The sequence below is a fragment of the Oncorhynchus clarkii genome, chromosome 5, assembly GCF_045791955.1.
Source record: "Oncorhynchus clarkii lewisi isolate Uvic-CL-2024 chromosome 5, UVic_Ocla_1.0, whole genome shotgun sequence".
Classification (NCBI taxonomy): Eukaryota; Metazoa; Chordata; class Actinopteri; order Salmoniformes; family Salmonidae; genus Oncorhynchus; species Oncorhynchus clarkii.
This window is the reverse complement of record NC_092151.1, coordinates 50,154,572-50,167,126: the sequence shown is the minus strand read 5'-3', so window position 1 is coordinate 50,167,126 and position 12,555 is coordinate 50,154,572. Positions and strand designations below refer to the sequence as shown.

General features: G+C 44.0%; 1 protein-coding gene across 1 annotated transcript in view; it reads right to left on the bottom strand.

Moving 5' to 3' along the window:
* Window positions 1-12,555, bottom strand: part of LOC139408965 (nuclear receptor subfamily 5 group A member 2) — a 101,186-nt gene that overhangs the window by 68,657 nt on the left and 19,974 nt on the right. The gene's annotated exons all lie outside the window — the stretch shown is intronic.

Sequence of the window (12,555 nt, the reverse complement as noted above, 5' to 3'; positions counted from 1 at the left end):
TGTGTGTGTGTGTGTGTGTGTGTGTGTGTGTGTGTGTGTGTGTGTGTGTGTGTGTGTGTGTGTGTGCGTGTGTGTGTGTGTATATGAGTGTGTGTGTGTGTGTGTGTGTGTGTGTGTGTGTGTATGTACAGCGCCTTGCAAAAGTATTCATCCCCATTGGAGTTTTCATATTTTGTTGCATTACAACCTGTAATTTAAATTGATTTTTATTTGGATTTCATTTAATGGGCATACACAAAATAGTCAAAATTGGTGAAGTGAAATTTTAAAAATAACTATAAAAAATAATAATAATAACATGGAAAAGTGGTGCGTGCATATGTATTCCCCCCTTTTCTATGAAGCCCCTAAATAAGATCTGGTGCAACCAATTACCTCCAGAAATCACATAATTAGTTAAATAAAGTCCACCTGTGTGCAATCTAAGTGTCACATGATCTGTCACATTATCTCAGTATATATACACCTGTTCTGAAAGGCCCCAGAGTCTGCAACACCACTAAGCAAGGGGCACCACCAAGCAAGCGGCACCATGAAGACCAAGGAGCTCTACAAACAGGTCAGGGACAAAGTTGTGGAGAAGTACAGATCGGGGTTTGGTTATAAAAAAATTATCCGAAACTTTGAACATCCCACGGAGCACCATTAAATCCATTATTAAAAAATGGAAAGAATATGGCACCACAACAAACCTGCCAAGAGAGGGCCGCCCACCAAAACTCACGGAACAGGCAAGGAGGGAATTAATCAGAGAGGCAACAAAGAGACCAAAGATAACCCTGAAGGAGCTCCAAAGCTCCACAGTGGAGATTGGAGTATCTGTCCATAGGACCACTTTAAGCCGTACACTCAACAGAGCTGGGCTTTACGGAAGAGTAGCCATAAAAAAGCCATTGCTTAAAGAGAAAAATAAGCAAACACGTTTGGTGTTCGCCAAAAAGGCATGTGGGAGACTCCCCAAACATATGGAAGAAGGTACTCTGGTTAGATGAGACTAAAATTGAGCTTTTTGGCCATCATGGAAAAACACTATGTCTGGCACAACCCCAACACCTCAAATCACCCCGAGAACACCATCCCCACAGTGAAGCATGGTGGAGGCAGCATCATGCTGCGGGGATGTTTTTCATCAGCAGGGACTGGGAAACTGGACAGAATTGAAGGAATGATGGATGGTGCTAAATACAGGGAAATTCTTGAGGGAAACCTGTTTCAGTCTTCCAGAGATTTGAGACTGGGACGGAGGTTCACCTTCAAGCAGGACAATGACACTAAGCATACTGCTAAATCCACACTCGAGTGGTTTAAGGGGAAACATTGAAATGTCTTGGAATGGCCTAGTCAAAGCCCAGACCTCAATCCAATTGAGAATCTGTGGTATGACTTAAAGATTGCTGTACACCAGCGGAACCCATCCAACTTGAAGGAGCAGGAGCAGTTTTCCCTTGAAGAATGGGCAAAAATCCCAGTGGCTATATGTGCCAAGCTTATAGAGACATACCCCAAGAGACTTGCAGCTGTAATTGCTGCAAAAGGTGGCTCTACAAAGTATTGACTTTGGGGGGGTGAATAGTTATGCATGCTCAAGTTTTCCGTTTTTTTTTGTCTTATTTCTTGTTTGTTCTATAGTAAAACATATTTTGCATATTCAAAGTGGTAGGCATGTTGTGTAAATCAAATGATACAAATCCCCCCAAAATCCATTTTAATTCCAGGTTGTAAGGCAACAAAATAGGAAAAATGCCAAGGGGGTGAATACTTTCGCAAGCCACTGTATGTATGTGTGTGTGTGTGTGTGTGTGTGTGTGTGTGTGTGTGTGTGTGTGTGTGTGTGTGTGTGTGTGTGTGTGTTTGGAAAGGAGTGTGTGTGTGTGTGTGTGTGTGTGTGTGTGTGTGTGTGTGTGTGTGTGTGTGTGTGTGTGTGTGTGTGTGTGTGTGTGTGTGTGTGTGTGTGTGTGTGTGTGTGTGTGTGTGTGTTTGGAAAGGAGTGTGTGTGTGTGTGTGTGTGTGTGTGTGTGTGTGTGTGTGTGTGTGTGTGTGTGTGTGTGTGTGTGTGTATGTACAGTATATGAGTGTTTGTATGGGAAATGACACACATACACATGCAGGTACATGGATATAGACTAGCCTTTATAATGCAGTCCAGTGGAGATACACTTGCCCAGCCTCGTTGAGTAGACAAGAGTGTTTTAAAATGCACAGACAGATGCTTCTCTCAGTCTGAAGAGGAGACATACATTCCCATTAGCACTAACAGACTGTCTGGCTCTGGCACTTCACAGCTGGGGCCACTCAGAAACCCACTTTGATTGGGGCTTTGATATGAAATTAACATCTGAATTAAACAAATTGATCTATGGATGTGTGATCTAAACACAAACAATTAGTGAGATGTAATTGAATGACTAGGCTGTGAAAGGTTGTCTCTCTTGTGGATAGTGAAAAGCCTTCTTTATCAACAGACCATTGTGACGAATGTATCAGGGAGAGTGTGTGTGTTTGTGTGTATCACGCTTACATAACTCTTTTGAGAGACTGAAGGCCGCTACAGTTCTGTCTGTCTGTGTGTGTCTGTGTGTGTGTGTGTGTGTACCTGCGTTCACGTGTGTGTACCTCTGAAACAATCTGTCTATCTATTCACCTCTCTCAATTGAATCCCCTGTCGACACCCCTAGCAGGGTGGGTTCTGGGGCAGTTAAAACGTGCTGGGCCTTGAGTCCATTCGGAATATTTTGTTTTTATTTTTCATTGTTTCAGTGATCGTAAAAAAGTTCCCCTTTATCCCCCTTTAAGTGTGCAATCTAAAAGGAACGCAGTCATAATATCTATTATTAGACTATACGCTTATTTAATATGTATGGATAATTTAGTTCTGCACCATGCCAGGTGCTGAGTTAAGGAGAGAGAGAGAGCGAGAGAGCGAGAGAGAAAGAGAGCGCGAGAGAGAGAGCGAGAGAGAGAGAAAGTCAAAAAAGACAGAGAGAAAGAAAGAAAAAGAAAGAAACACGATTACGAACAGGTGTTTTTCTCCTACTATTGCGGTCCGTGATGCAAAATACATTTTATAGGTGCATGGTGGGCCTCGTGAATTTCTCGCCCGTCGTAACTGACGCTCACGTCTAGCGTTACCCCCTCCAGAACCCACATGTCATTCATCAGAGTACAAATCTAATCACCCCTACGTTGGTTAAACATAAGTTCCCCCGAACCCCTCCCCCCCCCCCCCCCTGTTGTAAGCCTGCATTCTCTCTATCCTTTCATCCTATTGCTTATCTATTGTCTTTGGTCTCTCTCTCTCTCCCTCTCTCTCTTTCTCTGTTTCTCTCTCTCAGCGAGACGCCTCTGTCCACTGTGTCCAGAATAGCCGCCCGTAAATAAGCAGCAAAAATAGACGTAGAGAACAACTGTTGACAGGTTGTGTGACGAGGGTGGCAGACCTCAGCCAGCCAACCTCCAGCCAGCACCCCAAATTACAAGCAGATAATTAAGGCCGGGGCTAACAATGGAGAGCGAGACCCGCAATAAGCCTGAATCATGATTGTAGGAGAGAGACAAGGCCCTGTTGTAGTCGGACATAGTAAGATACATGAGATGTATCTTTAGATGGAAAACAAGTGGATGGAAAACATGTGAGGGATACATACATCAGTAACACTTCATAATAACTTTCATGATTAAGCATTGATAAATGATTTATAGATAGTGTAAGTACAATTAAAAATGTGTATATAATTATTCATAAGCATTTTATAAACATGTATCTAAGCAATTACAAGTGCTTTTTCATTAACATTATTATTAAGTTTATAAATCACTTGAAGTGACCACATGGCTTTGTGTAGTGAGTTTAGTTTGGAGATGGCAGGGTCCGGTCAACATGAGTCCAGAGAGGCCACACCTTAGCCCCTTTGACCTAAAGGAAACTCAGGGAGTAAATACTAGCGCTTGGTGTGTATATGTATTGTCTGTGACAACACATTACCAGCAGACCTGCAGATAACAATGCTTTACTGGAAGCCACTTGTTTTCTCTCAGCTCTTGTGAACTCTTGAGCAATATGTTGTTGTTAAGTTTTTTGATGGAAGACACTGGAAAGTGGACTCCCTCCGTATGCGCTATTGTTTTTAATGTCGGCTCATAACAATAGTGAGGGTTGAGAAGTCTAAGAGTTTGTTCGATGGAGACACCGCCCGAGTTAGCGTTAGCATCAGAGCCGTTGAGTTGATTTGTTAGCAGGCTAGCCGGCTAAATCAACTCCCAATATCCATTTTGTTTTCCCATTTCGCCACCACTCACTCGCCCGCTGATTTTGCACGCCTAGTCGTGGGCGGCGTCGTGGAACTGCACAGGAGTAGTGTGGGCCCCCGCGCTAACAGCATTGCCGAGCATCCACAGACTCCACACCTTAATCAGCACCATGGCCTGCCACTAAAAAGGCTCTTACCCTGATCGTCCATAAATAAGACTTAACATGGACCTGCTCTCTTCGCTTACACTAGCAGAGAAGCCAAAGTGCACACAAATGCGAATTCCAATGATGAACAATGTTCAACTTCGGAAAAATTGCGAGTGGGGGGGGGGACATTCTATTTTGTTTCCATTGCCATCATAACAGAAGCAGTTAAAGAGTACGAGGAGGAAGGGGAGGAGGAAAAAGGGAACGGCGAGACATCAGAAGATTTGGTGCGGATGAGTATCAGTGAATTCTGCAATGTTTCACTTCTGAAATTGTCTGTGGGGGTGTGATTATTTTTTCCCCTTCTTCCTTTGCATATTTCTTTGCCAGTCTAAGAGGAAGAGAACGAAAGGAAGGAGGAGGGGGGGAAACGGCAAGCGCGGAAGAGAAGAGTCTGAGGCGGATGAGTCTATCAGTTTCTTCTCCAGGAACTTGTAGTTCATGCCAGCCTTTTATCCACCATCAAAGCAACAAGTGGATGAGCAGACTCAGCGAATCCTCGAAGCTCTCCCCGATGTCTCGTTCTCCGCCCGTCTGTGGGGATAGCCAGCCCTAAATCTTTCCTTTTAACAAGTGCCTCCGCTTCCTTCCGGTCCCGGGGAGAGTCTCAGGAGACTACCGGGGCTCTAGGATGCAACGTTCTGGACTTGTCCAGACTTGTCTTCTAGGCCGGGGATATTGCTGTCCAGGGACCAAGGGAGGACCGACAATGGGAAGTAATGGTCGAACAAGACAGACAGGGGGAAAGAACGGTCCAGAGTGGTTGTCAATGGTCAAATGGGGCTGAAGCGACTCTAAAGCGACTAGGCATGAAAAAACAGACATGGTTTAGCAGTAAATAAACGGAGTGAGTGATCTGTCAAATGTCGATGTAATTTTGTGTATATCCTGGATTCTTGTAGTAGCTCAAGACTTAAAATGGTTCCATTTTGAGAACCTTGCTTGCCAGATGTCTATATGCTCTCTGTCTAAAATCCATCATATTATCTGACACTATATTAAAAAAAGGAACATTTCGGCATATATCGGAATTATCGGAAAGCTAAAATACGCAGCTTTTTGTTGCCCGTTGTTCAGTCATTTATGAATGAAAAGCGGCTTTTATGACCTCCCTCGCGCTCCATCCTGCCCTGATCAACCAGATTTTGTTACCACTAAAATAGCAACTTAAAAAAACAGGCTGCCAGCAGACTTCAGCCTGGGACAGAGACAAGAGAGAGAGGGGGTGGGGAGGGTGGGACAGAGGGGAGGGTGGACAGAGAGAGAGGGAGAGAGGGGGGGCAGAGTGAGTGAGCAAGAGTGAAGTTTGGTGAGAGAGAGTGGGAAGCAAGAGAGAGAGAGAGAGAGAGAGAGAGAGAGAGAGAGAGAGAGAGAGAGAGAGAGAGAGAGAGAGAGAGAGAGAGAGGGAGCATGAGCAAGTGAGCAAAAAAAATATGTACAGGAGCAGGCCCTTACAAAAACTCACACGCCATCTCCAATTGTGGCTGCCTGGCGGGGCACGGCGGGGGGATATCATCTATCAGTGGACAAATGCAGGGACTGAGAATGCTGCTCCTCAAATGAAATAATATATCTTTGAAAACCTATGCCTGCACCAGGCCCAGGGCCCATATATCAAGCCTGAGCGTCTGGTGGATCCGGTCCAGGCCCATTAACCTTCCACCTGTTTCCCCCCCTGTCCTTCACCATGCACCCTTGCCCTTGGTATGCCTCTCCCCGGGCCTTGTTCATCTTCCCCCTCCTCCCTCCTTTCTTCTTCTCCATCACTCTCTTCCTCTTTTTGACTCTTTCTCTCTCACTGGGGCACTAATGTAAAGTGAGAGAGAGAGAGAGAGAGAGAGAGAGAGAGAGAGAGAGAGAGAGAGACAGGGGGCTAGCCTGTGGAATAATTCAAATGCAATGGACCAGGGACACAGTTACAAATCTCTGCCAGCTGGGACGCCAGCGGCGCGCACGCAGTTTGTCAGAGCTGACCTCAGTGACAAGAGCGCGACGAGAGGGAGAGTGGGGGGTGGGAAGTATGGCTTGGGGATGGCAGTGGGGTGGCGGGGGTGTGGGTGAGGGGGTGTAGATATAAATCCGACCCCCCTTCACCTCCATCCCGCCTTTCACCCCTCGAGTTCACAGATCACGCCTAAAACGCCTTATTAATTTCCCCCGGTTATGGGGCGTAAAAAAACACAATCAGGGTGTGTGTGTGTCCCGCCAGCACCTTAAAATTGGATCGCTCAGAGAGAGGTTGCAGTGGGAGGGGAGAGAGGAGGGGTCGAATGCGGGGAGGTTGTAGAAAAAAGGCTGCAATTTCACAAAAGTAAATTCATGTAATATGTATGGCCGGTGAAATTATGCGGCTGTGTGGGAAAGCATCAGATCAGTACATTATACACTCAGATAAATCTATAAATTGAGAATATTCAGGTACGTTATAAAACCCCTGGGATTCTGACTGTCGTCCTGAGAGATTTACTGACGTACACGCTATAAAAAATGCATGTACACAAACACACTGCACATACACACACACATCTACGCCCTATAGACTATAGAGGGACGTATGAATGGCAGTACACAGAGTAAGCACTGTAAATAATTCCATTGCTGATCTATATTTTTCAATTGAAGAAATGTTTTTTTTTGCGATTCTATCTTTCTTCTTTCATAGGCCTTACATAGCTTAGAGTCAATGTTGCTGTTCCTTACATTTTTTGTGAATACATCTTTACTCACTGGTTGATTGAATCAATGTTGATTCCAAGTTATAAACAATTCAAATCTATGCGATAACATGGAATCAACGTGGAAAACTGATTGGATTTGCAAAACGTCATCAACGTCAGGGAATTTTGTCTTTGTTTCACTCAACTTTTAATCTAAATCCAATGACATGGTGACATGTTTTGTTGATTTCATGTTGAACTCACGTTAGTTGACAAATCTACCCAATGTAAATCAAAACTAGATGTTGAAATGACATCTGTGCCCAGTTGACTGAATTAATTGGAGAGATCATTTAGGTATATCTCCAGTACCCAAAACAAAACCATTTAACAATTTAATTCAACCACAAAAAATAATATGTCTACGTAATACTGTGTTAAAACTGCAATATGTGTTTGACTGAATGAAGCATTTAAGTCAAAGACAAGCAGTGAAGTCAAGAGGCAGACTGAGGCTTCTCTGCTCTCCTATCCTATACTTTCCTCTCCACCCCTCTCCTCTCCTCCGTTCTCCTCTCCTTCGCTCTCCCCTCCCACCCCCCCACCTCTCCTCTCCTGTCCTCTCCTGTCATCTCCAGCTGCTAATCCAATAAGGACCTGGGCAGCACAGCTGGGTATGGGCCCAGAAACAAGGCCCTAATACAGTCCCCCCTCACTTAATGGCAGGTCTGGTATTGTCATCGTCATTACCTCGGAGGAGAGGAACCCCAAAGCCCAAGCTGTCCCAGAACAACCGTGAAAGGACTAAAATAAATATTGCCGCCACATGTCAAAGCGTCATGGGCTTTACCCAGTTTAGTTTTATCAGGTTGACGGACTAAATCTACTTGTTATGTTACAGTGTGTGTGTTTGTGTGTACGTGCATGTGCGCGTGTCGGGTCCATTTTAACTGCAGAATAAACAAGTAAGTTGTCTTGTCACAACACAATTATTCTGTGGTGGAATAATAGAGCAATAATAGTGGGGTTATAAAGTATCAGAGGATAAAAACAAAACTAAAAGCAGGGAGGAATAATAGAAACATAATAGAAACAGATGAATCAATAACCACAATTGGAGACTTAATTCGGTCCCATTGTGTTGGTGGAAGCTAGAGGAAAAGCGCGGCTCACGCATCCTATCCCTGGAACAATGGTGGAGAGGCCCAGAAGCCGAGGTGGTTCTCTCCATGGACCCCGGTATGAATCATTCCTCAGCTCATGGGCAGAGCGGCTAATGACACACACACACACACACACACACACACACACACACACACACACACACACACACACACACACACACACACACACACACACACACACACACACACACACACACACACACACACACACACACACACACACACACTCATGCACATACAGACAACCTGACACACACACACATGCCTGCACATACAGACACAGACAAACTGACATACACACAGAAACACATTTACAAAGCCACACATAGAGTAAACACACAGAGACAGACATACGCATGTATGCACACATGCACCACACATGCACGCGCACGCACACACACACGCGCAGCATGAGTAAGTCTGATCGTACCTGTGAACCCAATGGCAGCCCGGCCCTGAGAAGAGACACACTAATAGTCTGGGTAATGATTGGTTGGAAAAAGCTCTTAAGGCGGAGGGACTGCGCTTGTGTGTGTGTGTGTGTGTGTGTGTGTGTGTGTGTGTGTGTGTGTGTGTGTGTGTGTGTGTGTGTGTGTGTGTGTGTGTGTGTGTGTGTGTGTCAACCAAACTTAACCTTGGCTCAGATCTGGTCTAGAAGGGGCATCAATAACAATCCCAATAACGACCCCACTAGAAATTATGCCCTCGGAGAAAGAGGTTGATAAAACGTTGATGAAATGTAAACATGTCAATTAGTCATTTATTATCATTGCATTCCACAGGTTGGTGTGATTGGGTGTTTATTAAATGGTGCCTGGCATAAAGGCTTGCCAGGATATGGGAGGAGTGCCACAGACACATGCCAACCCTGCGGTACCACCCCCTCAGTGACATCTAGCCACACTGAGCCACACATCTGTTTCCCTCTGTGCCCAGAGCGAGCCCAGCAATAATGGGAAGGGACGCTACTCCTAAAACACACACACACTCACAAGCACACACACACACATGCACACTTGCAATCAAAATGACACTCACATGCAAAAAGACACCCCTCCCAAAACTCCATACTTTTCCCCTCTCATATTACCATTTATTACAGTAATAACCAAACCAGGACACCTGGCTTAAAAAAGTCCAAATGTGAAACGAGTTAAGACTGAGGTAGGTAGGGCTGGAACCAAAAAAAGATACATAAAAGTACAGTTAAAGATCCAATCCAAAGGTGTGAGAATTGTGAAACGATTCTTGGCCAAGTGTCTTTCTTCTCCGGCTGCTCAGCTGCAGAGCAACACAATGGGGCTCCTCTCTTCAGTGATATCTAATGGCTAAATATTTATGACTCCTGTAACCAGGTCCAACTTATGGAAAATAAATCTTTAAACACTTTTGGCAGAAGCTTCTCACCACTCGGCTCCATTACCATATCAATTATTTTGTTCTTACCAAGCTAATAATAGGGGCCTGTAGATGGAGGGGTATTTATAGTGCCCTCGGAGCCGGGGTCTCAGACCAGCTTTTATTCCATGAGTATTTCCTGTGTTTATCGCCCGCTCTCTGTCCTCATTTTGAAATTATTTATATATTAGATGTAGCAGTCTACAGAGGTCACCAGTAGTAAGTAGTATTTGAATGTCTCTCTGAGATATGGTGAAGTGCAGAAATGCACACGGACACACGCATACACACATTTTATGATTCGGACACTGACGATCACAGATTGAGTCAAATCACCTGAAAATCTGTCTGAAAACAGCACTTTTAAATCATTGAATTAGTATGAAAACACTACATACAGTACAAGTAAATGTAGACATTTATCTTCCTACAGCAGCATGTGTGGTTCAGCGTGTTGAAAAGGCCAAAATGCAGGGGGGCAACATCCCACAAAGCCTCTCTGTCTACTGTATCAGTAGCTGCCTTAGCTTAGCAGAGCTCCAATTTGCCAGCACTTGTGGAAACAGTGCAGGGCTTACACAGGGCTTTTCTCTCATCACCAACACTAAGTTTTCTGCTCAACAATAGCTGTACAACTATCTGCTAATTACAAACAAGAGGGGGTGGGGTCTAGTGTACAGGGAAAGCTGTTAGTGCCTGCCTGCTAGCACACTATTTTTCAGCCCTGCTAGGCAAGCGCCTTTAGTCTAAACTCGAGTAGCTAGATGAGGTAGCGTAAAAAAACGCACCCCCTAATTATTCAGTAACTTCAGCGAATCAGTGAATTAACCCCCCACCCCGCCCCTCCGTGACCTCGCCTGCTACCGCGTGTCCCCGTACCACTACAGAAGGGGCAGCGGACACAGGAATATTGGTGCAGGAATTAGCCCCCAAATTTACCGTGGGTCATTCTCCACCATTTTAAAACACCTGAGGCTCTGTTCCACTTGAGTCCATGAGTAATATGGACAGTCATTAGCTTGGACATAATGATATTTCATTCTGAAGTGAACGAGGGGCGACATCTACAAGTGGATATAGGTAATTGAATTCGAATGGAGAGTTTAGAGAGGTATGCTGCTCCACACACTGCACAATGATCATTCAGCGGCTTAAATGGGCAAAAAAAAAAAAACATGGACAACCACGCCCAACTCTCCTGTCCATATACTCAGTGAAGTACTGTACAATAAAACATTTTTATTTTATGCTAATTCAGATACAGAAAATGTCAATAGGGAATGGCCGCGTGATAAATGTCAACATGTGTTTTCGAGAGCTCTTGCCCCTAATACAGAATTGGATTGTGTTGAATATTACATTTTTATTTCCCTCCCCTAAAAATTCAGAGGACTGTAATGGGGGCCCTAGTACATGAATATGCAGTCATGCCTTTGGCTACCGAGTAAACAGACAAAAGAGTGAGATAAGAGAGGGGGCAGAGAAAGAGAATTAAAGAAAAACAGGTGATCCACACAGACTCATCAGAGCTTTTTCATGTTGCTCTCCGCATATTAACCTTCTCTACTGAACGAATAAACCTCGGAGCAAACGAAACCACGCTTGGAAACATTTCCCGTTCCTCTGAAAATGTTTGGAATAATCTGTTTTTTACAGGAAGACTCGTCGTTGGCCATCTAGGGTTGTTTTGGTAAGCAGCTGTTAGTGATTGGTTGACAAAACATGACAAAGTATGTCAACCAAACTTGACTTTGGCTCCAAACTGGCCAGGCCTGGCCAAAACTGTCTGCTGCAGTATCCTCACTGAAAGCAGGGCTTTCGGAAACAGAGTTCGATAACACATCAATGAAATTTAAATACTTCAATTAGGCATGCATTACTACTAAATGGGTTGATCGGGTGAGAATATCAATATCCTAATTCATTCATTAATGAAATGCATTATCATTAATAGTAATAGTAATTAATAGACTGTATTTTTCAAGTATTTTCCATTTACCTCTGCCGCTGTGATGATGCATGCATTTGTGGGCCTGTGATCATATTTTATTTTGTATTTCAATATTTTCATACAGTCCCTGCCTACTTGGATCTCAAAAATGATACAGGGAAAAAGGGCACATCAAATCCAAAATTCAAATCCAAACCAAGAGCAGGGGATCTCGCTGCTTTGAATGAAAAGAGCCTGAAGGCGGCCAGTCAAAGTTTTCCTAACCCATACCCGAAATGTGTCACAGTGTGTAAATAGGGCAGGCTACTGAATTTTGATCAGGATGAGAGATAGACGGCTAAAGCTACACCGCAGCCTTCCCTCTCAGCTTCGTGCACATTGCATTAGTGTCGAGCAGACACATAAAAGGGAAAGATTAAAGGCGGGCGAAGATAAAATATTACGGGGGGTTTGACGAGGAGTGAGATCACAGGGGTGTGTGTGTGTGTGTGAAACTGTCAATTGTGGATAACAACACTGGGTTGAAACATTGAACGTTTGGACAAAACGCAGGATGCATTATGCAAAGCCACACAAATAGGGTAGGTATAACGATCCTATTGTCTATTGATCAGAAAATATATCAAGATATAATACATGTATATGACCGAGTTTGATATGTGTAATATGCATGACTTGTTGTATATTGTAGTTAGCTAACCAACATATCTCATTTAATTCACATCATCAGTAGTTTAGCAACCACTAAAAATGATGTATGTGAAACATTGTGAAAATATAGAAAACCAATGTACTGTAATATACAATACAGATGTACTGTATATGTGTTTGACTAGTGTTTGTCTATATGCATGTTAAACCTTCTGAAAGATACACATGAACAATTAAAACAGACATACAGTATACAGT